Here is a 20,778-nt window from a genome sequence, read left to right as displayed (position 1 = left end):
GTATAGTGAATAACATAATTAAAAATTCAATGACTCAGCTTTAGTAAATAAATTACAGAGTGATTGATTTATCTAACTTAAAAAAACAGGCTCTCTGCTACTTGGTCCTAAAAGACAATAATGGTTATGAGGAAGCTGGGGAAAGTTTACATTTTGTCAGTCTTCTGTGATAGGCTAGGAATGAGAAGAACTTGAATTAGAGGAGGAAAACACTTCTGTTTCTCAGAGGTACAAAATTTTAAGTACACATAGGAAATGGTAGACTCAAATCCATTGTGAGAGCTGAGCTTGATAAGCAACAGAATAAATAGGAAAATGAGATACCCTAACAACAGATGTAAACAGCTAGCTCACTGTCATTATATCTAGGATAAATTTCTACTTAATCTGTGAGTTGTCTGCCACTATGATGATTTGGTAGTCTTGTTAGATGTTCTGTCCTGGTCATACTTAAAAAAAATATGTTACTTTATTTTATTGTAAGGGTGATGACAGAGGGGTTGCATTTACATAAGTAAGGTAAGGAGCACATTTCTTTTTTTAATATATATTTTTTCTTATTTATTGTCAATGTGATGTACAGAGAGGTTACAGTTTCATATGTTAGGCATTGGATACATTTCTTGTACTGTTTGTTACCTCCTCCTTCATTCCCCCCTCGCCCCTCCCCCTTTCCCTCTCCCCCCATGGGTTGTTCAGTTGGTTTACACCAAACAGTTTTGCAAGTATTGCTTTCGTAGTCGTTTGTCTTTTTATCCTGTGTCTCTCTATTTTGGTATTCCTTTTCAATTTCCTAATTCTAATACCATTACATACGGTTTCCAATATACTTAGATAAGATACAGTGATACTGCGGGTACAACCACAGGAAGGGGATACAAGTGGGTCATCGACAATAGAAGCTACGGTTTCACATGGCATGTTGAAAGTAATTACAACAGTGATATATCACTCGTTTCCATAACATAGAGTTTATTTCACTTAGCATTATCTTATGCATTCATAGGGGCATAGCTATTATCTTCTGCTATGACTAGCCTTGTAAGGAAATGGAAGGACTTGGAAAACATTATACTAAGTGAAGTGAGCCAGACCCAAAGAAACATGGATTCTATGGTCTCCCTCATAGGGAAAATCAGCACAGGTTTAGGCTAGTCACAGCAGAGGATCACATGAGTACATTTATTGTCAAAAATTATTACCCCCTCCTTTGTTTTCCCTCCCACCCAGAGTCCTCCCCAGCCCCTAGTGGTAGAGTTAATTTCCAACATAGTGTCTTGTGAGCATCACTGTTGTATTTGTTTGCCCTTTGTCCTTTGTCTCACTATTTTGTTGTTCCTCTTCTATTCCCGAAATCAGATAAAAGTATATACAAGACACAGGGTACCAAAATAAAAAGCAATGACAACAGGGGATAAACCAAAAGAAGAAAAGAAAAGAAAAGAAAAAAGAAGTTCACATAGAACATTAAAAAACAAAAACAAACAGAAAAAAAACCCTCTTGTTTCCATATCTTGGAGTTCATTTCAATTAGCATCATATGATATGGTCATATGTACATAGCTATTGAGCTATTATGATCCTCTGCTAGGACTATCCTAGACATATACTAATTATTACAAATGAGGGAAAACATTATTTACCATAGCTAAGATGTGGAACCAACCCAGATGTCCCTCAGTAGATGAATGGATCAAGAAAATGTGATATATATATATATATATATATATATATGCTAATACTAATGTAATACTAATGCTAATACATATATATGATGGAATTCTATGTTTCCATCAGGAAGAATGACATTAACCCATTCATAAGGAAATGGAAAGACTTGAAAAAAAAATTATATTAAGTGAATTAAGCCAGACACAAAGAAACATAGGCTCTTGATCACACTTTTGATTTCAAAAAGAGAGGAAGAAACAGCAGAGGACATAGGTCCATTGTAGGTGACCTTGATTTCAAAAAGAGAGGAAGAAACAGCAGAGGACATAGGTCCATTGTAGGTGACCTATTAGCCAAAGCATTTTATAAGGAGAGGTTCAAGGAGAGTAGCTTTAACTGCCCAAAAGCTAGCTCACTAAGTTCAGCATTGCTGACATAGCTAGGTGGTAATTTTAGAAGATATATAATCAAATCACAGGAAATGATGGCCTTTTTCTAGGTCAAAGTAGTGTTATTACTCTAGGAAACTTAGAAATAAAAACAGTTGTAGCCTTTAAGAGCTACTATTTTCCTAGAAGCAGGTGATATCTATCTGATAACAAAAAGAAATAAAATATCATCAGGTGATACTAAGCTGATGAAACTGAGGCAAATGGTTAAATAAAAAGAGATCACAGGCCTTCTTGGATGTGCCGTTGATTTAATTTTACACACTGGTTTCACAACAGGACCAAATACTTCTAAACAGAATGGTCTTATTTCAGTCTCGACTGAAAAATTCAAAGGACCTAGTCTTCATTTTGGACAAACCAAACTTTAACTGTCAGATAGCTCACACTTCTCTGCCCTGTTAGGAATCCATGTAGGCAATCCCTTTGTACTAAGATGTGAGATTTTCTTTTAGCATTTTTGGTTTCTAGTTTTCATCCTTTCCTGAGTAAATGACTATAGAGAGAGAGCCTTAGAATAGACTTCCTTTTGCTCCAATTTCTCAAAACTTTTTGGATCTAGATAAAATCCCTAAGCATAGAGATTTCACTTGAAGAAGAAAAGAACTCAAACTTAAACGAAATAAATTAAAACATTGTTCTCCAAACAGAAAATCTGGATAATTCAGCAAGTCCCTTCTTGAATATGTTCATACTTAGTTTTTTCATAAAAATGAGCTTCAATGATTGCTTTGTAAGACCAGAGAAAAGATAATTAAAGCAAGTGACTTTAAAAGTAGGAAGCATATTGCCACGTTGACATCCATAAACCAATACCTGTAAATAATTATTTCACATGAATAGAAATATTTCTACAACTCTTGAAAGAAATCTTGAATTCCTGACTAAACTCTCAGAGTAATACTAATGCTAAACTTCACAATTATTCTAAAGCACATTTTATATTTTATAATGTTGATATTTCATCTTGGAGCCATAAAAGAATATCTGATATTTTACCTCAATATCTTTGTAAGTGAATTTGTTTTGGGGTTTTCTTCCTTTCTTTAGTTTAAATATTATTGGTTCATATCTCCTTTCATTAGAGTTATGATTTTTTTTTTTTTTTTTTTTTTTTTTTTTTGCCAGTCCTGGGCCTTGGACTCAGGGCCTGAACACTGTCCCTGGCTTCTTCCCGCTCAAGGCTAGCACTCTGCCACTTGAGCCACAGCGCCGCTTCTGGCCGTTTTCTGTATATGTGGTGCTGGGGAATCGAACCTAGGGCCTCGTGTATCCGAGGCAGGCACTCTTGCCACTAGGCTATATCCCCAGCCCAGAGTTATGATTTTTTTAATGTGTAGTGATCCCTATGACTTCACTGGTACAAAGACAGCTAGCAAGGACATTACTCACAATAAGAATATTCTTTTTTTTTTTTTTTTTGCCAGTCCTGGGCCTTGGACTCAGGGCCTGAGCACTGTCCCTGGCTTCTTTTTGCTCAAGGCTAGCACTCTGCCACTTGAGCCGCAGCGCCACTTCTGGCCATTTTCTGTATATGTGGTGCTGGGGAATCAAACCGAGGGCTTCATGTATAAGAGGCAAGCGCTCTTGCCACTAGGCCATATCCCCAGCCCCCAAGAATATTCATTTCTATTAAGCCAGTGATAAGTAATCCTTATCTGAACTGTCATTTATTTAGTCTATCACTTAAAACTCCACCATGAGATGCAATTGACTTTAAATGGAGTGATTTTTTGAGAATAGAATCCAATGGTGGATAGTGTAAACGACTTTTCCACATATTACTTATTTAGTAGCAAATAGCAAAGCATAGTTGCTTGCCTATTTTAGTATTGATTTCAACATCATTAGAGAATCAGATTTTATCTCTCACACAGCCCAAATGGATTTTAGAAGTTTCTCAAAGTATACACTCATAGGATCAAGAAGCAAGAACAATTGTGGAAAGAATTTTTTACTAAGGAATGTTGGAGATAGCATTCTATTTAAAAGAATTTACTGAATAATTTATTAGTATTGATCTTAGTTGTTCATAAGAGTTAGGCCAAACAAGTTTTAAGACAAATTCAATAAAGATGGACAGTATGAGAAAAGAAAGGAAATATAATCATGCTTTAGTTGCACTGTTATGGACAGTGTCAAATGCAGAAAAGTAATCGCTCTGATGTTGTCTACAATGATCAGGTCCCACACTAGAACTGCATTTATTTCCAATATCGTAAGTCATTTCCCAAGGGAGAAGTAGAATAGAAGAAGAATTAGAGTTTTATTTCCTGTGTGTCAGCTACTGAGCTAAGTATTTACACAAAAATCTATCACATTTTATATAATGTCTAAATCACCTATTTGATATAAGTATCACTTTTCTAGTTAGCAAATAAGTAAATGCTAAGAGCTTAAGTAAGGGCTTATACTTTAACTAAAATCTAATAATTAAATCCTTGGATTATGTTTTCCAGTATGAAGAGCCAAAGTAAGTAATTCACATGTCCAAAATAGAGACAAAAATTGAAGTAACAAATGCATAAACTAGACATAGCAATATATTCTACTCTCTATCCTTCTCCAGGTTTTGCAAAGGAAAACAATCTTCCCATGTACTTCTCAAATGATCATCTTGGAAAGATTCCTGAGATCTGGCTATCCTCAAGGCTGATTGTGATACCAAAACTACTTCCTATCATCCCAAAACATCTAATTTAGTGCTAGTCATAGTTGTAAACTTCAACATTTTAGCTCCCCCCTTTCAATGGTAATCAGAAGGACACTAAGGAATAAGTACCGCAAGACTTTAAGAAACATACCTCTTTTTAAAAATATAATTTATTGTTATTATTAAGGTGTTGTACAGGGGTTTCCATTTCATAAGTCAGGTATTGAGTACATATCTTTTTGGACAATAACATCCTTTCCAGTGCTTTGTCCCATGTGCCCTCTTCTGTCCTGCCACCAGTTGGAAAGTTCAGTTTCCATATAGTGTTTACAGAGTACCATGACTTCATTTGTTCATCCTTCCTCCCTCCATTTTTGCACTCTCCCGTTCCACCTCAAAGGACAGAAAGAAACCAATGCCGACAACACTACCACCACCACTACTACCAATATTTCCATTTCTTGGAATTCATTTCAATAAAATGTATATTAAATATTCAGAAGATTTCCTCCCTAAGAGAATCTTCCTTTAGGATACCTAGAGTCCTGCATAAGTTATGCCCAGATGTATTTTGGATGTAGCTTCCACACACAACAGAAAGCCTGTGCTGTTTATCTCCCTCAGCTTGTCTTATCTTGCTTGCCATGATTTGTTCTAGGTATATCCATTTCCCTGAAAATGACATAATGTTACTCTTTCTACATTTTCTGGTCCATTCATGTATTTTAGAGCACCTGAACTGTCACCATAATTTGGCTACTGTGAATAGTGTAGCAATGAACATGGTCTTCACAATATCCTGGCTTGTAATGTTCTAACTTCTTTTAATGAAAGATTTGGGATAGGGAGAACTACAATGAAAATGGAAAAAGGAGAGTCATTATTTAATGCTATTTCTGTATTCTAAAAGAAAAGAACATCATAAAGTTTTCCCAGTAGATTTCTTTGTCAATATATTGTATGATGCATCTAAACACAAATCACAATTCAAGAGTAGGGTACGGTATGGAGATAAGAGAGCTTAATTTCAGAAATGTAAATTGACAGTTGAAATAATTATGCATCCTGGACAAAATGTAGTTGATGAAATTTCTATGATATACTAGTGGAAAATAAGCAGTAACAAAAAGATTAATAAAGTAACTGAAGATTAGTGAATATTTCTGTTATAATGTCTATTTGTTCTAAGCATTAAGAGTAAATGATTTCCAGTGAGATCTACGATTGGGGAAGCACCTAAATAATATTCTATAGTAACTTTTGAAGTTTTTTTTAAGTTAGTCTCTCATAATTTGTATGGCTTCTTAGTCTTGTCATTTGTAAAGATTTTTGATGACAGCTTATATTCTTTTTGCTATAAATTACTGATGATTCTATTTCTAATTATTATATATCAATTTTATAGTTCCTATATTATCCAATTTTATCTATAAAAGTCTAGCTCATCTTTCTCATTTCTTCTTTCTCTACAGTACTTTCAAATGCCCTTCATATCCTCTTTAACCTCTTTGCTGGCATTTTCTTTTTCCTACCAGCTATAAAAGATCTCAGCTATTTTTAAATTACCTCCCTAACTTTCTTCTCTTCTATCACCATCAGTGAAATTAATCATGTAAAATGTTTCCAATGTAGTTATTCATTTTCTTGTTGATTTCTGATAATTCCTGGTAAATATCTATCAGAAATTTCTGATCCTGTATCGGCAGAAATGTAATCTGCTTTGCTTTAGTTATGGTGTCCTTTAGAATGCTCATGAATTTTAATATTTCCTCTCAGTGAAACATAATAACTCGATACTTTAATTCCTGCAAATTTGATTTATTGGAAGCTAATGGCATTGAAACGCTGTTGTGTGTGATCTTATTATTTAATATTCTAAATTTTAATATCTTGTAGACTCTAAGTGCAAAGCTTGCCTGATTAGAATAAAAATATCCCTGACGTGGGAGTCTTTAGAGGTCATCTGTCCTTTTCCTTTATCTGCTAGACAATAAAGATGCCACATTGGACAAGTAAAAGCTACCTTGACTTTCTAAAATGTATTCAAATCACAATGTGTGGCCAAATCTCTCTCTCTATGTACTACTGAATTAATTAGAATTCTATATACTTGTCTCTAAATTTTTTTAACACAGAATTATCAATTAATTCAGATAGCAATATTCTCAATCAGCATTGACATTCTGAATAGAAAACAGCCATTAAATCATGGACGTTTTCATTTACACCCACTCTTCCACTTTTGTGAGACGTCCTCTCTTCAAGAAGCACCAGCATTGGGGCTGGGGATATGGCCTAGTGGCAGGAGTGCTTGCCTCATATACATGAGGCCCTGGGTTCAATTCTCCAGCACCACATATACAAAAAATGGCCAGAAGTGGCGCTGTGGCTCAAGCGGCAGAGTGCTAGCCTTGAGCAAAAAGAAGCAAGGGACAGTGCTCAGGCCCTGAGTCCAAGCACCAGGACTGGCCCCCCGCCCCCCCCCAAAAAAAGAAGCACCAGCATTAAAAAGAAGAAGAAGAAGAATACGTTTCATGGTATTTGTAAACAATAATTTCTCCTATTTTGGAGAAATATGACTAGAAAAACATGTTATCAACACACATGGAAGAGTTGATACATGCCAAAAAGCCATTCTTCTTTAAAAAAACAAAGTCCTAAGATGTGGAATGGGGAACAAATTATATTATACTGCTTATACAATTCTGGAATCTAGAAGTTGAGGATCAACAGCTTGCCGGGGCATGCAGAATATATAGGATAGATAATGATGCAGACAGAAGTTCAAAGGCAATCTGCTAGAGAAGTCCTTCCTAACTGGGGAGATCAGATTTTTTATTCTTTTCAGGCTTTCAACTGATTGGATAAGGCCCACTTATATTTTGGAAGATAATGTGCTTGCTCAAAATGTGTTGATTTACCTATGAGTCTCATTAAACACTTTTCAAATTGACACATAACATTAAGGGAGGTACAGATACTGAGATAGTCATGGTTGTTGGTATTTATTTCACATTATCTCTAGTGATAGAGACTTGTCATAGATAACTTGTTATAAATAACAATTTCCTTAATGCAATTTTTTTGGTAATTCTTAACAACTTCCCAACATCCAGACAATGACATGGTAAACAACCCAACTACTCAATCACATGAAATCATTTCAGATTTTAAATTAGAATTATCTCATTTCTCCAGAACTGAGTAAAATGCCTAAAAACAGAAACGTTGGACAAATGGAATTCCTCTTGAATGTTACTTTTTATATTAACCTATAGGAAATTTAATTCTTCATGCTAAGAAATAGTTCACAATATTCATGATATCTTCTGTAATTTTGTATTCAGCCCCAAATTTCTTATTGCTTTATTAGATCCTCACAGCAAGCATGTAAGCTAAATAAGAAAATATGAAATTATTACTATTCTATACTTTATTCTATACTTTAGCAAGCATAGAAACTTTAATAATTTTCTCAATATCTTATATCTGACAATAGATCCATTCCTAGAAATCAAAGAGTTTTAATAGTTTAATATTTCTTTTTATCCATGTTGTACAGAACATCAACTGGTCAATTGAATATTAATACATTGATCAGGTAAACTGACTTTTAATCTAATCTGCCATGTTTGGAATAGTTGTTAATTTGGCTATCAAATCAACAACCCAAAACAATTTAATATATGATCACCTGTCATGCACAGAGTATTGGATTATATTAGCAATTTATGGGCACCCAAAAATGATGAAATTGCTATAAGATAATAACAAATTTGTCTCTGCTATATGAGAGAACACTGAGGAAAACAGAAGTGTCCTTAAGAATGCAAGGACAGCCATGTGAAATCGTACCCTTTTTTCCTCTCTGGTATACCCTTCCCATGGTTTTACCCCTGCTATCACTGTATCTGATGTTAGTACCCTGGATACTGTATGTAAGTGTATTGGAACTAGGGAAGGGAATGGAATACTAAAATTGAGAAACAAAGGATAAAAGGACAAACCATTGCAAAAGCAATACTTACAAAACCATTTGGTATAAACCAACTGTACAACTCATGGGGGGGAGGAAGGAAACGGGAGGGGAGGCGGGGGGGAAATGAGGGAGGTAGTAACAAGTTGGATAAGAAATGTACTTGCCTTACATATGAGACTGTAACCCCTCTGTTCTTCACTTTGACAATAAAGAAGAAAAAAACTTAATGTGGGCACATAATCAACTTGTCTAGTATGTGTTAAATTTTTCTCTAAACTAATCACATATTTCATTTATATTTGTTTCTACCATGTTTATAAGCAGTTGTCTATAAAATTATTCAATTTAAATAAATGTGAATTAAATAACTATTTTGATTATTTTCACATTCACAAAAAAAAAGAATGGAAGGATGAAAAACATGGAGGAGATCAATCAAGGATACCAACTGATGGTTAAGTAGGAGCAAGTTTGGGTGTATAATTGCATAGAATGCTGACTATAAATAAAAATAATAATCTTTACATTTCAAGAAGTAATGCATGCAATTTATGCTTTCATTGACTACTTAAAATATATTTTTCTTAAATAAAACAAAAAATAGAGTAGTAATGTGGAAATGAAGCCACCTTGCATGGAGGTGAGGGAAATTCTCAACAAGCAGAGAACTTGTGAGGACAGATGCTCTCAAAACTGGGCAAACTTCAGCACAGCCTGAGTAAAGAAAGCCTAGGGAGTTTGCAATTTGAAAGCCAGATTTACTGGCTCTCAGCTATCACTGACATAGAAGAATGCTGTTGAACTGAAAGGGACCCCATGACCACAGACTGAGCTACAATTGAGCCTTCAGGGAGTGGAATAGATAATATAGACCATATGAGAGCTCTGTAATTGGTTGCAAAGTTGAGAAAGGAAGGGGGAGTTAAATAGTAACTGAGACTGGATGAATAAGAATCAAATCAATTTTTATTGAATAAGGCTAAATTTCCTGCGCAACTGAGTGTAAAGGTTGAAATTCACTTCTATTATACAAATTGGACTCTCACTAATGTTGTACCTCAGTAGAATAAAAATAAGAAACTAGCTGATTGATCTCAGTTTTTTTTCTTTATTGTTAACTTGAAAGTAGAGAAATAGAAAATGATTAGCTTATTGGACCTGTATGAGGAATATTACTCACAGTTGCATATGGAATACACAAAGGACCAATGAGGCTACAGTGGATCAAGTCCTAGAGCTTGTATGTGGCTCACATGTAATAAGAACTCATATCCAAATGCCTATGGGAACTTAGGTTTCCTTTGTAAAACTCTACTACCTCTGTCCAAATCTTATAAATAAATGATGCCTTAGGTTCTGTCTGGGTCTGGTCTTGATTAAGGCTGATATGGTTGACAACACTTCTTTTATTCTTAATAAATACTGAGACTTGTCAAGTATTTCCAAATCACATATACCCTACCCTAAACACTGATATATCTATACTGTCTAGGTATTTGCTTCCCAAAGTATTATGTTACTTTGGGTCTGGATTATTTTGTTAAATATAATTTTTCCAAGTCTTTCCATTTCCTTACAAATGGGACAGGATCATTCTTTTTGGTAGAAGCATAAAATTCCATTGTGTACACATACCATATTTTCTTAATCCATTTGTCCACTGAAGGCCATTTGAGTTGATTCTATATCTTATCAATGGTAAACAATAATGCGATTGTGGTGCTGGTAGTTTTAGTGTGGACTAGTTTGTGGTCAATTAGATAAATGCCCAGTAGTGGGATTTCTGGGTCATAGGGAATCTCTATGTTTAGTCTTTGAAGTAACCTCCATACTCCTTTCCAGAGTGGTTAAACATAGGTTTCATGGTTTCCGTCATTTGTAGTAATAATAATGTGTCTATGAGTCCACAAGTAAACACAATGGATGGTAAAAGACAAAAAAAGTTACACTTAGACGTGATAAATTAAGCAGGACTCAAAACATTCACACAGTGAGACCAAAGGAGGATATTCTTAGGAGAGAATTATAAAGGCTCAATTGCTATGTAATGACCATATTATCGAAATGAACTCCAAGAAATGGAAACAAGAGGTATTATGCTAGTTTGCTTTTTGTTTTGTTTTTTTTCTGTCCTTGTCCTTGTTCTTTACTTCTGTACGTTGTGTCTTGTATGTATGTAAATTTATCTCTTTTTGGATGGTTAAAGAAGATCACCAAAATGGTTGGACAAAGTGTGAGCTAATGCAGCAGTAATACTCACTAGACACTACATTGAAAATGAACTATACAAATTGTTGGGGAGATAGTTCAGGAGGGAAAAACCTGGGAGAAAATAAGGAGGTGACACAGTTCAAAAAGAAATGTACCCATTGCCTCACTTATGTAACAACTGTAATTGTACATCAACTTTGCAATAAATAAAAAACAGATTAATGGGCTGGGAATATGGCCTAGTGATAAAGTGCTCGTGTCATATGCATGAAGCCCTGGGTTCAATTCCTCAGCACCACATATGTAGAAAAAAGCCAGAAGTGAAACTGTGACTCAAGAGGTAGAGTGCTAGCCTTGAGCAAAAAGAAGCAAGGGACAGTGCTCAGGCCCAGAGTCCACACCCTAGGACAGGCAACAAAAACAAAACAAATAAAACCAAAAAAAAAAGATTAATTAAATTAAAAATTTTAAGTATTATGTTCTTACACCTTTTCTCAAAATTTATATGATTCACAGTATCATTTGTAAAGTTTAAGAGAATATAACTTAGCTATTGAAATGTATTATACTTCCCCCTCAAAGAATCTAAGCATTCAATAAATATAGTTTGACCCTAGCACCCTAATTTGGATTCTGTTTGTGAAGATTCTCTTGTTTTTAATAAAACAGAATTGGAAAGCTAAGATAATGAAAATAAAATTGCTCTAGTAGTAATAAAATATTGGTAAACTAAAAAAATATTCCTTTTGATTGCAGAAGATATATTTAAGCAATTTAACTGCTGTGAGGAAAACTGAAATGGAGCAGTAATTACTTAGATTTCCAACACCCTTCCCTTTATGAAGAAAAAAAGAACTTCTGCTGTTTTACCTGTCATACTGATATCCTACCAAATCAAAAGATTAAAACTATGTACCAGCTTTAGAAGAATAGGCCTACAGCAAATAAAAAAAAAATACAGGTAATACTTTTTCCAATCACTGCTTCTTATGAAGGTAGTGCCTTTCTGGTATGTATTTCGTTAACTTTGTCAGTACATACATGAGACATTTATCAACCTTAAGTGAAACCTAGGTGGGGGAGGTAAGCTAATATTTTAAAATCAGTTTTGAAAATCCTTCTTCATCAGTCCTTTTAAAAGTATGAAAAATAGCTGGGCACTGGTGACTGTAATCCTAGCTAGTCGGGAGGCTGAGATCTGAAAGTCTCAGGTTGAAGCCAGTCAAGGCAGGAAAGCCTATGAGACTTTTTCTCCAATTTACTGGCAAAATAAGCCAGAAAGGATCTATGGCTCAAGTGGTAGAGCACTAGTGGAGAGCCCAAACCTCAGCCTTCAGCACAAAATCCCAGGGACAGTGTCTAGGCCCTCAGCAAAGTCCCAAGATCAGCACACACACACACACACACACACACACACACACACACACACACACACAGAAGTATTGAAAGTAGCACCTATAAACTAAGATTCCAAAAGTGTGATCCCAAAGTTGTCCTGAGTTTTTCTATTTGTTGAGACCCCAATACTTTGGGGCTCATTTATATGAAATTTAGAGATCTTACTAGGCAAATAAAATAAAGGAATTAGATTCCTTTGCAATACTATTTTTTAAGTAGGCATAGACAATTTTTGCTGCAATGAAGGCACTCCAGAATGACTTTCTAGCATAGTATTTGTGTGTGTGTGTGTGTGTGTGTGTGTGTGTGTGTGTGTGTGTGTGTCCTGAACTCAGGGCGTGTACACTATCCCTGAGGGTTTCTGCTCAAAGCTGGCATTCTACCACTTGAGGCACTGCTCTATTTCTCACTTTTTGGTAGTTAATTTGGCACTCGGGTTCACAGACTTTCCTGCCTGGTTGGCTTCAAACGGAGATCTTCAGACCTCACAGCATCCTGAGTAGCTAGGATTGCAGGCATGAGCCACCTGTGGCTCACCTTTCTAGCACTATTTTTCACCACTCAAACCGTTTTGTCTCAAAGTTAATAATTTTTAACATAGATCTAACACTAACCATCTTCCAACCTCTATTCTTCATACAGCTATCCTCTTCTAACAGTTGCTCATGCCTTCATTCATTGGATCTTCTTTTAATATTATGTAGTTAAAATGGATATGAAGGGGGAAGGATAAGAATATATTTGGTACCCAGTTTCCAATAGATGGAATCCCTTTAGTATTGTGCACAAAGTGATAGGGTCCAAATTTCAGTGACCTGAATATGAAACACATAAAGGGTAAGGGTGGAGTTACTACCAGTTCTAAACCCACAATATTAATATAAGTGCCTTATCAGTGTGTATTAGGTTTTTGACTTGGTTATCCACTGCATTGAAAATGGAGGCCTGATAGTGATCCTTTGACTAATTAGAGTTTCTTACTAAAATAATAATGATATTCTTCAGAGAAATGTACTGTCAATGTAAGTAATGAAAAAGGAACATTGACTGTATACAAGTTACTTCATAACTATTTTTTTCCAGGTGAAATTTAGTTTTGTCTTCTCTAAGTCATTCAGAAATGAAAGGCGAGTGAGGCTTAAGTACACAAATTTGTAAATATGGAAACAGTAAGAGTTGTCATGATTACTTTCTTAAAGAGTGGCTCTAAAAGTAGTCTCACACATCCTATTACTAGCTAAGCAAACAAAATTGCACAAATGCATGACAAGTCGCTGGCACTGAAACACTGAGTTTGGATGTGGACACTATATTTGACTTAAATCATTCATAACTATTTTAATTAAGACATCCTGTTCTACCAACTGTCTCTTAGTCATCTGAAACTCTGTTGACTTCCTACCTTTTTAAAATAGTATGATCTGAGTAAGGTTCAATATGAATGAGCATGAACCTCAGTTCTGTTTTTTATTTTAATACTAACGGTGACCTAAAGGTTACACATCAAAAAAGCTTTAGTTTTTACATACTTCAAACATTTAAAAATATATTTGTAATACATGTAATATAATGATACTGCTAAAATAGTTGCAAGAAAAGACTTTTATAGGCAACCAGGATGCACTTCCCACAAATATATATGGAAATATGGAAGGAGTCTCACTTTAATTTTAGTTGGCACTTCAATTGTCTACAATAATACCATCACAAAGTACTTCACAAACTCAATGAGAGAAAACTTCATGGAATGAGTGGAATTATATTTCAGATTTGACACTGAGTTGAATATATTGGTAATGCTTTAGGAATAACATGGGAAAAGATACAGAAGCCTATATTTAGGGAATTGTGAGTAGGTGACTTTGGATGTGAAAAAAAAAATGGAAGGAAAAGATTTGTAGATCCAGGCATCCTTGACTCAGATCTGTAATCCCAGCTACCCAGGAGGCAGAAATCTGGAGAATAAAAGTCAAAGCTAGCTGAGCTAGTTCAAGGCCGTGAGTTCAATGGTTTCGTATCCTGATGACTAGAGCAGTTGCCTGGAATTATCAATGCCAATGATGGCTGGCTATTTCATGGTGTTTATTGTTAAGTAGGAAAAGGAAGTAGGAGATGTTTTCATTGAGTGCCAAGCAGAAGGCAAAAAGACAGAGCCAGACATGTGGTGACCTACAGAAAATTAAAAACAGTTCTGTAAACTTCAAGTTTCCAGGGTAGAAACAGAGCTGCATTTCCACACTGACTTATTACACTTCACTATCATAAGACAGAATGTAAGTGTCGGCCCATATTGCTTTATTCTTACAGAGTTAGAAATCATTCTGTGTACCTCCTTCATTGCAAGTGCTTTGCTCAGAAAACACATTCTCCTAAATATACTTCAGCACACAGCAAGATGCTTACAAATTGTAAATTAGCATCATTACAAGGTAAGCACCATGAGGACAGGATGTTCGTCTGAGCAGTAGCTGACTGAATGAAATTAGTGATATGTAAATGTATTTTCAGGTAGGATTGTTTTTTGTGATGGGTGCATGCAAGTACAAGAAACATTGATTTTCTATGTTCTGAGATGGATAGGATTAAATTCTATAGGAGAATAATGGAGTTTTGTTTTCTTCCTGAAATTACCTTTTGCAAAATGATCCCAGGGAGCAAAATACCTTCCCACTCGGATTGTTTCATATTGTCTGGGAAAGACTTCTCACAGAAACACACTCAATAAAAATCTGGATCACATAAGAGCTCAGCCAGCTCTCAGCTTTGAGCATATTTAAATTAGTCAAATGCTTCCTCTAAAAAGAACTGATGTGGGAGTACTCAACTTCAAATACATTTACTTGAGCACTAATGAGCTAGTAGCCTCCTGCTAGTGGTTAGCATTTCTTTTTTGTTTTGTTTTGTTGTGTATGTGTATGTATGCGTGTGTGTGTGTGTGTATGTGTTTTAATGAATTCAAGATTAAAAATTTGAAGAAATTTACATACCACATTTTTGCAGAAATTTTACCAGTGTTAAATTCAACCTTTTAAACTCATGGGGTAAGTAAAAATGATAAGTTGTTGTGTCAGTCTTGAAAAATGAAAGCACAGATTTTAAAGAGTGGATCTGTTAAAGAATTCTAGGTCCCATGATCTACAACAAAGACATTTCTGAGTAAGAATACTCAAGACTATCCTACCTAAAGAATAGTGTCATAAAGTGGGAGATTCTCTGTAAGGAATACATATTATTCACAAGGGAAAAAAATCCTGTATTTTGGGGCCCTTTTTCTTTAGCTATCCAAAATATTTTGAGAATTTGTTATGGATAAGGAATAAGTACTATGAATTGTCTCTTTCTCAAATACAGGAAATTTCTACTAACAAGTAACCATCAAGGGAAACCTTTTGGAAGATTAGATGTTGTTTACTATTTTCTATTTATTATATAAGTCAGAAAATGCCAACCTATTTTGTGCCTTAATTCAACCTATGGCAATTTTATACTTTGTTATTTTATACTTTGTTGTACTTCATTTTATATATATATATATATGTGTGTGTGTGTAACTATGTACATACATACATAAAGACATAAATATGTCTTTATAAATTCTTCCAAGCAAGCTCCATAACCATACATTCTCATTCTCTTGGTGAAGAAATTAACATTTACTCAGTACTTAACCATGTATTCTAAACTCTGAAATGACATTTAATGGTTGACTTATATAACCTGGTGTATATTTCCAAAATTAGTAGATGTGATGAGATGTTGAAAGAAGCCAAACAAATGTCATGGACATTTGAATGGAGAGACAGCATAATATAGTGGAACCTCTTACCTTCTGCCAGATGTGAGTCTTTGGGCATGCATCTTCAGTCCCTCATCTGTAAAATAGAGATGAGAAATTATCTCAACTTATTATGTTGGTTCAGACCATTATACCAAATATCATAGACAGAGAGTTAATAAACCATAGAAATGTATTTCTCATATCTCTGAAGGCAAGGACAATCAAGATCAAAATTCTGGCAGCTTCAGTGTATAATGAAAACTGATCTCTTCTGCTAAGATGACACCATGTTTCAATATCTTCTAGATGATATGAACACTCTGTCCTCCAGTACCTTAAGGGAGAAAAAAGTGAGAAAAACAGAAAAGTGTCTTCTTTTTTCTTATGTTCCTTTTACATGAGACTGGTCATTAGAACCATGAAGGCAGAGCCCTCATGACCTGACCATTTCCAAAGCTTCATCTCTTATTATCATTACATTGTGGATTAAGTTATAATATATGATTTTGGAAGGTCATTCAAATTATAGTATCCCATCCCTGGCTATCAAACTCCATGTTGTTTTCACATTTAAACTACACTAATTGTATAGCAATATTACTAAATGCTTAGCATATTCCAGCATCAACTGAAAAATCTTAACCCTAAAGGAGTCATCTAAATGAAATATTAATGACATGGTATTATTCTCCCTGAAATAAATTTTCCCTCAGCTATGAGCCTATAAAATCAAGGAAGTTCTATATATTAAAAATTCAATATTGATCCATTTGGAATTGATTCTGGTGCAGGGTGACACATAGGATCTAGCTTTAGTTTTTTATAGGTGCTTAACCAATTTTGCCAGCACTACTTAGTTGGGTAAATCTTGGTTTAGTTTGGGCATATCAATATTTGCTAGAAATTCATCCATTTCTTCCAGATTCTCAAATGTGTTAACATATAGATTTGAGAACTATTTCCTTACAATATTCTGAATCTTTGTAGTTTCTGTCATGATGTTTCCATTCTCATCTCTGAGAATGTTTATTCCGGTGTGCTCTTCTTTTTTGGTAAGATTTTCTAAGTGTCTGTCAATTTTGTTAATTTTATCAAAGAACCAGCTCTTTGTTTTGTTAATTTTTCTCTATGTTTATTGCATCAAACTGAAGAGCTTCTACATGTCAAAGGACATAGCTTGCAAGATAAACAGAAAGTCTTCAGATTGGGAGATCTTCACTGGCCATACAACAGACAAGGGCCTCATATCTAAAATATACTTAGAACTCAAAAAGTTAAATTCCCCCAAAACAAATCCTCAAAGAAACAACTCCCACCCCCCCCCCACCCCCGCTTAATAACTAGGATAAAGACTTAAAGAGAGACTTCTCTGAGGAGGAAATGAGAATAGCCAAGAGGCACAAGAAGAAGTGCTTAACATCTCTGGCCATAAAAGAAATGCAAATCAAAACAACACTGAGATTCCACCTCCCCCCACCCTCAAAGAATAGTCATTATAAAGAAAACCAATATCAACAGATGCTGGTGGGGATGTGGCCAAAAGGGAACCTAGGAGTGTAAACTTGTTCAACCACTCTGAAAAGCAGTATGGAGCTTCCTCTATGATCCAGCAACCCCATTTTTGGGCATTTACCCAAAGGATGGAAAGCAAGACCATACTAAAGCTCCCTGCACAACCATATTCAGAGCAGCACTATTTGCCATAATAGCTAAAATATGCCCAAATGCCCCCCAGTAGATGAATCGATCAAGTTGTGGTATATATACACAATGGAATTCTATGCATCTATTGGAAGGAATGACTTAGTCCCATTCATGAAGAAATGAATACACTTGGGAAAAAACATACTAATTGAAAGTGAGCCAGACCCAAAGAAACATAGAGTCTGTGGTTTCCCTCACTGGCAACAATTAGTAAATCTCTAGGATAGTCCTAACAAATGAACACAATAACTCAAAATATATACATATGATCACATAAGATGACACTAAGTGAAATGAACTCCAAGTTATGGAAATAAGTGCTTTATCATTGTTATTGTCAATATACTATGTGAAATTATGCTTTTTTTCTTTTGTTTTTTCTTCCCTATGGTTTTACCCCTGTTGTCAATACCCTCGATATTGCATATACATTTGTCTGAACTAAGGAAGGGGAACACCAACATGGTGAGACAAAGGGTAATGGGCAAACTAATACAATAGCAATACATACAAGACAATATGCTATAAACCAACTGTACAATTTGGGAGAGGGGGAATTGGGGAGGAAAGCAGGAGGGAGAAAAATGAGAGAAAAGGTAACAGGTTTGACAAGAAATGTACTTATGTATGTAAGTAACCCCTCGGTACACCACCTTGACAATAAAAATTAAATAATGTTTTTAAATTCAGTATTGATTGGGACGAACACAGATAGGTGTTCTCATTCCACAAAAGTGTATGGGGACAGGGAATAAACCAGAAGAAAAGGATAATGTGTCTCAAGGAAATCCAAAATCCACTTATGGAAACAGCACCAAACCTTGAGTCTTGAAGATAAGAATTGTTTCCATATTCAGCCTTCCACAAGCAGCAGAACTAGGGCTGAGCTACCTTTGTGCCTTCTAGAAGCTTAGCTGGAATCCTATAAGGTCTGCTTGAGTACAACAGAGGTATCCCAGGAGCATGGCACCAGAATATAGGGAGAAGAGACTTGGCCTAGTCTTGGGAAACAGGCTGTGAGGTCCCATTATGTGCCCATGACTCTTCTTTGCAATTGTTCTGCCATCAAGACCCTACTCCTCTGAGCCAGTCAGAATGGTAGCCTCAAAGATCTCCAAAATGCCCTAATAGTTCATTGTTCTAATGAATAACACCAGCTTTCTTCTATGCATACTAATCTCCTGTCCATCACATGGCTCCGCCATGGGTGTTCATTTCTGAACACATTCTCATTGCTTTACAGTTGCGATTTTTCCAATTCCTAATTGCTGCTTTCCCTTTTACTATAAATTGCTTTGTTTTTTGCTTTTTATATTTTCCATATGGCCAACAGAAGCCATACAGCATCCTGAACATTTTTATTAGACATTTCTTACATCAAATGTCCATGTTCATTGTGTCTCTCACCAAGTATTAAGAAATTGATACAATTTAGCAAGTTCTTTTAGTGCTTTCTTTTAAAATATAGTCTTTTCAGTTCAAATGGTAGTACTCATTCTCATTTATGATCTGGTCAGACTTGAATGTCCATGTTCATTGTGTCTCTCACCAAGTATTAAGAAATTGATACAATTTAGCAAGTTCTTTTAGTGCTTTCTTTTAAAATATAGTCTTTTCAGTTCAAATGGTAGTACTCATTCTCATTTATGATCTGGTCAGACTTTCTAACATTCTGTTTTGTAAAAATTTAGTCATCTCTAGGGAGGCTGGAGAGTGTGTCTGTGGATCTTCTGTCCTGAGCCTTCAGTGCAACAGTCTTCTATACTTCAGCTTTTACCTGTTATCCAATTTCAAATGCACTAGTACATTTCTAAGGATTTGGGATGCCAACAGCCCATGCTTGTCATCATTAATTTTTATTTTCATCTACTTGTGCTGCTCTGAAAGAAATACAAATATATAAATATTACTGTAATAGAGTCACCCCCTCAAGGGAGGGTGTGTCACCCCCCCCCCCAAAAAAAAGGAGGGGATTTCTGGTTGCTCCTAGAGTCCACCACTCAGTCTCCAGCAAAAAGATGATAAAAGGATGGATTTATTGGAGAAGTAAAAAGCTAACCGACCAGCCAGGGTTGCAGCCCAGACTCGGGAGCTGAAATTGCAACCATGTGGGGCCTTCCAGGCCTGGTTAAAAAGGCAAACATCACATAGTCAAACCTGCCACACGCACGTGGCCAATGGGGTTACAGTCTGTTTCACAGTATCTGTTTGAACCAACTTAGCATTCTAGTTAGAACTGGCACGTGGATTTGGGGGGCTCACATGATGCAAGTGGATAAGCCTACTCATGGGAGGGCACAGGTTTAACCTTGAACAGTCCTTGAAACTTCCACTCCTCAGGTGGTCAAGCAGTTTACACAATCTCTTCATAGTGAAGGGGAACTTCCCTGGATAGAGCAGACAGTGCACACTCTCTACCCTGAGGCTCAGGGACAGGGGAGAGCTTAGTGAAGATGGAGGCAGCTTCTGCTCTCTTTAACTGAGATGGAATCAATTTGACACCCCTCAAAAGCCAGTGATGCTGCTGGCCAGATCTGACCTTCATATTACAATTACGAATTTCTTTCTCATTCTGGAGATTGGAAAGTCTAAAATCAAGGTACTGGTAAATTTACTGTCTGAAGAAGGGACCTCTTTGTTTTCAAGTTAACCTCTGTAGCAACAACCACAAAAGGGTGTGAACACTGTGTCCTTGCATGACAAAGGACAGAGTCTTTGAACTAATCCCTCAGGGCCTTATAAAAGGTCACTAAACCAAAATACAAGATCAGCCTTGACCTAATTACCCCAAGGTCCCAGTTCTTAATACTATCACTGTAGTGGTTAACTTACAACACATGAATTTGAAGACATTTAAGTCATATCATCTGCTTGGAACATTGATATCACGAAGAAAAGACTTTATAGGTATTATGATCAAAGCTTATTTCTACTG

The sequence above is a fragment of the Perognathus longimembris genome, chromosome 5 (assembly GCF_023159225.1).
Source record: "Perognathus longimembris pacificus isolate PPM17 chromosome 5, ASM2315922v1, whole genome shotgun sequence".
Classification (NCBI taxonomy): Eukaryota; Metazoa; Chordata; class Mammalia; order Rodentia; family Heteromyidae; genus Perognathus; species Perognathus longimembris.
Note: the sequence above shows the minus strand (reverse complement) of the source record.